Genomic DNA, 6,000 nt, shown 5'->3' with positions numbered 1-6,000 from the left:
TTGAGAAGTTATTGAAATTTTTATATGATTTTTAAAATATTTTAAATTTTTAGCTATTGTGATCTGTAGTACTTTTTTTTAACATAATTTTGAAAAAAATATTTATTACTCTGTTTGTTCTAATTTTGTGGCACACGCAGAATTTCAAATATTAAGCATTTTTATATGTCTCTTTAATATATTAAGTCGTTAATTATTGTATTTTATTGTACATTTTGAACCTAATTTTTTAATAATATATGTTATTTGCCATGTCCCAATTTATGTGGCATTAATTGATAGATTTGTTGGAGTCGAGAGATTTATTTTGTTAATTATTGTAATTTATAGTTTTTTTTTCCGTCAATTTCAAACAATATATGTTGTTAATTGATAGAATACTTTTAATGTAATTTTTTTAAAAAAATATGTGTGACTCTCCATGTCCCAATTTATGTGGCACATGTAAAGTTTTGACAATTAACCAAAATTTTAATACATTTAAAAAAAATATTTTAAGTCGTTAAATTTTAAGTAATAAGTAATTTAAATTGTTGTATTATTTATTACAATTTATAATACTTTTAAAGTAGTTAAAATATTGTACTATTTATTATGATTTATAACACTTTTTTTTTAAAATTTATGTCATATTATGGAATTTGAGAAGTTATTGAAATTTTTATATTATTTTAAAAATATTTTAAATTTTTAGCTATTGTGATTTGTAGTACTTTTTTTAACATAATTTTGAAAATAATATTTATTAATCTATTTGTTCTAATTTATGTGGCAGATGCAGAATTTCAAATATTAACCCTTTTTTATATGTCTCTTTAATATATTAAGTTGTTAATTATTGTATTTATAGTACATTTTGAACCTAATTTTTTAATAATATATGTTATTTGTCATGTCCCAATTTATGTGGCATTAATTGATAGATTTGTTGGAGTCGAGAGATTTATTTTGTTAATTATTATAATTTATAATTCGTTTTTCGTCAATTTCGTCGACTATTTTTTTTATTAATTATTGTAATTTATTGTTTCTTTTTCGTCAATTTCAAACAATATATGTTTATCATATAATCCATTTTATGTGGTACCAATAGAATTTAGAGAGTCAATTAAATTTTGTATATAAGTTTTTAAATAATTAAGCTGTTAATTATTGTAATGTATAGTATTACTTATAATAATTTTAAATATATTTAAATATTATATGTTAGGTTTTTTATCCTAAGTTATATGGCATTGATAGAATTTAAAGTGTCAAATAATTGTTAATTATTGTAATAGATAATATGGAGTATTTAAGTCATTTATAGTATAGTATAATTAATATATGATATGTAGTATTTAAGTGTTATATTATGGAATTTGAGAAGTTATTGAAATTTTTATATGATTTTAAAAATATTTTAAATTGTTAGCTATTGTGATTTGTAGTACTTTTTTTTTTACATAATTTTGAAAATAATATTTATTACTCTATTGTTCTAATTTATGTGGCACATGCAGAATTTCAAATATTAACCATTTTTTATATGTCTCTTTAATATATTAAGTTGTTAATTATTGTATTTTATAGAGTACATTTTGAACCTAATTTTGTAATAATATTGTTATTTGCCATGTCCCAATTTATGTGGCATTAATTGATAGATTTGTTGGAGTTGAGAGATTTATTTTGTTAATTATTGTAATTTATAGTTTTTTTTTCCGTCAATTTCAAACAATATATGTTGTTAATTGATAGAATACTTTTAATGTAATTTTTTTAAAAAAAAATATGTGTGACTGTCCATGTCCCAATTTATGTGGCACATGTAAAGTTTTGACAATTAACCAAAATTTTAATACATTTAAAAAAATATTTTTAAGTCGTTAAATTTTAAGTAATTTTAAATTGTTGTATTATTTATTACAATTTATAATGCTTTTAAAGTAGTTTAAATATTGTACTATTTATTATGATTTATAACACTTTTTTTTTAAATTTATGTCATATTATGGAATTTGAGAAGTTATTGAAATTTTTATATGATTTTAAAAATATTTTAAATTGTTAGCTATTGTGATTTGTAGTACTTTTTTTTAACAGAATTTTGAAAGTAATATTTATTACTCTATTTGTTCTAATTTATGTGGCACATGCAGAATTTTAAATATTAACCCTTTTTATGTCTCTTTAATATATTAAGTTGTTAATTATTGTATTTTTTAGTACATTTTGAACCTAATTTTTTAATACTATATGTTATTTGCCATGTCCCAATTTATGTGGCATTAATTGATAGATTTGTTGGAGTCGAGAGATTTATTTTGTTAATTATTGTAATTTATAGTTTCTTTTTCGTCAATTTCAAACAATATATGTTGTTAATTGATAGATTTTTTGGAGTGGACTATTTTTTTATTAATTATTGTAATGTATTGTTTCTTTTTCGTCAATTTCAAACAATATATGTTTATTATATAATCTATTTTATGTGGTACCAATAGAATTTAGAGAGTCAATTAAATTTTTTATATAAGTTTTAAATAATTAAGCTGTTAATTATTGTAATGTATAGTATTCATTATAGTATTTTTAAATATATTTAAATATTATAAGTTAGATTTTTTATCCTAATTTATATGGCATTGATAGAATTTAAAGTGTCAAATAATTGTTAATTATTGTAATAGATAATATGGAGTATTTAAGTCATTTATAGTATAGTAATTAATATATAATATGTAGTATTTAAGTGTTATATTATGGAATTTGAGAAGTTATTGAAATTTTTATATGATTTTTAAAAATATTTTAAATTCATAACTATATATTTCAATGTACAAGATTTTGACAAAATAAAATCTTTAAAGTTAAATTATAATGTTTTTGAAATTTAAATTATTAAAACATATATAATGATTTTATAGAAAAAATAATATCATATAAAATTAAATGAAAAGGATAATAAATTCAACTTTTACCATGATAAGGTTGAAAAATATTATTTAAGTGGAAGGAGGTGGGGCTATTGGACATTTGTAATGATTTAATTGGGACAATGGTAGTAAATCCTAGAGTCTTCTAATATATAGTAATATTCACATCGGACATGCGGTGTTTGAGATTAGTCTTGATAAAGTCAAATATATGAGTGAAGTTTATGTTTTCCTGCTTGAAGTTAAAAGCAAAAATGATTGGATTTTAGTCATATATTTTTGCTTGAAGTACTTCAACTTTATGTGCATGAAGTTCGGACAGGAATTGTTGATGTTAGAGAAAAATGGCTGAAGCAAGTCTAAACTAACTAAAAATAAGTGATATATAACTTAAGTTCAAGCAAACATGATTGAAGTGAAACAAAAATAATCGAACTTCAGACACATATATAGTTAAAATTTAAGCAAAAATGATTGAACTTCAGTCATATGAAATTTCAGACATTGTGTATGAAGTTAGACTTTGGTAAGACTAACTTTAGAAGCTATATGACTAACATTGTCCACTGGTAATGGTGCACTTCCCAAACTAAAAAGAGAAAGAATTCTAAATTCATAAACTTCAAATCTTTAATCTGCTTTTTATCGCTTTGAGGTTCAAGCTAATTTAGATTTGTGTTATGTATAAACATATTAAAGGTGGGAAGTGTCATGTACGAAGATTTTTTTCTCATTAAAAGGACTTGAACACAAATTCTCTGATTAAGGAGGAAAACATCTTATTTACCTCATCGTACTTTTGTGTGATAGCTCGATTTAATTGAATGTTTCATAGTTTGAATAGAACAAAATATTACTCCTTTCTTGGTTATAATTTATCGATTTCCTAAAATTGGTGATAAGCTAAAAGATTATTTGTAATAGGACATGGAATTGATCATTTTTCTTCCATAATAATAGAATATATAGTAAATACATAAGTTTTTTGGTATAATTATTGTATCCCTATCTTGAATTTATATTTGGTTGGTAAATGTTCCTTGAAACTTATAATGACTAATTTATTTTGCATCTTCATAGAGCTTTTATTATTTCATTCTATATTATCACCTACCTCTATGTGTTCAAATATATAGTGCCATAAAAAATAATTCTAGTTCAAATGATAAAAATTTGATATATTGGCTAAATGTGCAAAGCTAATTATTAGTCCATTAAAGTATTGGCAGATATATGCTGGATTTTCTGTTTATAAATTATTTAATGGCCAAGTCAACCTTAATAGAGTAAATCTTGTTCAACTATGGTTTTCAATCAAAAAGGGAAAAAAAATTGTGGATATGGTAGATACACCAGCCATTCTAATTCTCAAAATTCTTTACACAATTAGTTATGAAAAAATATATTCTCCTACTTGTTCAACTATATACCACGTATGATACTCCCGAGCTCTTCTTTGTATCATCATCGCTTGTGTAGTTCGGGTATATGTCTATCATGAGTTGTACTAACTGTGCTAGTACATATCAATGTAGAGCGTATGCTACTTGCTCAACTTTATATAACTGTAAGTGTCTACTATGCATAGATATCAACTGCAACCAAGTTAAAATGTATATTTATGTATTATACCAAAGAAAAAACAAATAGAGAACCATCATTGAATAAACAACCGTTCTACAGAGGAATAACTGGTGAAAGATTTTGTATTTGCTAACGACAGAGTAATATTAGATCAAAAGTTTAACGAAAAGCAAAGATTTTCAATTTCAATAAATACATGAACAATTTCAATCTTTTTTCTCGTGAATGCACATTTATTATAAGAACAATTTTATTCAAAATTCCAAGTGGTTTGGTCACAAAATTTAAGAAAGGAATGTCACATTCCAAACATTTATTTGCCAATGCCATGCATATGCCAGCCCCAAAACCTCATCATGGACAATCAATTGGCCACATCCACTTTTCATTTAAAGAGTCATAATCTAATTTTGTCCTTTTCTATTTATTAAAAAACTCTAACAAGTCCCATATCCCTATTCATGTGAAAGATAAAGAGGAAAATGGCCAGAAATGAAAAAATGCCAAGAAGAAAATAGCCAAAAAGGAAATAAAATCACTAGTGATTCCAAGAAGAAAATGGTTAAAAAAGTTTAGTAAAAGACAGCCCTAGAGACTTAAACTTTAATGTGATATGTTAGAAAAAAGAGTATATATTGTATAGTAAAAGACACAAAGAGGAAAACAAATCCAAGGTATAAACTTAAAATACGTCTATGGCCACGCCGGCCGGCGGTCAGCCCCCACTGGGGTTGGTCTGCCCACCATAAACAACCCTACCACCACCACTAACAATCTTGATTATGCTGCTGCAGTTCATAATTCAATTGGCCCACAGGTGGCGGAGCCTATAGATATTAAACCTATTATTTTTTTGCATGGGGAGCCAACGATTACATGGACAAAAAAGGAATTTGAGAAGTTAACAGTGAGACAAAATCTCCAATATGCTGTGGTAGCTAAATTTTCCTATGGACGTCCTGATCTATATGAATTGAGGAAGGCAATTCCGATCCAATTGGAAATTAAAGGACCATGTAATATTGGTTTCTTAGAGGAGAGGCACATACTGATTAGATTATCATTACTAGAGGATTATGCAACTTTGATGTCTAAAGCTTGGGAACTCAGAGTAAGGAATAGGTATTTCCCCTTAAGATTCTTAAAGTGGGATCCGTGGTTCAACCCAGAGGAGAAACAACCATTGCCATTGATGGATTTCGTTCCCCGGATTGCCAACTAATTTGTTCGATAAAGAATCCCTTTTTTCTTTGGCAACAGCTGTGGGGAAACCTCTAGTGATTGACAAAGCCACTAATAACCAAACCAGACCTAGTTGTGCGAGGGTTAAGGTGGAAGTTGATTTGCTAAAAGAACTACCAAAAAGAATTCAAATCAATTGTATAGAAGAGGAGACGGGAACAGTCAAATCAAAATGGCAAAAAATCCACTATGATTATCTTCCGAGATACTGCACACACTGTAAACTTCAAGGACATGATTTACAGGGATGCTGGAT

The sequence above is a fragment of the Solanum verrucosum genome, unplaced genomic scaffold (genome assembly GCF_900185275.1).
Source record: "Solanum verrucosum unplaced genomic scaffold, falcon-dt-bn FXZP01000196.1, whole genome shotgun sequence".
NCBI classification, from domain to species: domain Eukaryota; kingdom Viridiplantae; phylum Streptophyta; class Magnoliopsida; order Solanales; family Solanaceae; genus Solanum; species Solanum verrucosum.
The sequence above is the reverse complement of the archived record's forward strand: the minus strand, read 5'-3'. Positions refer to the sequence as shown.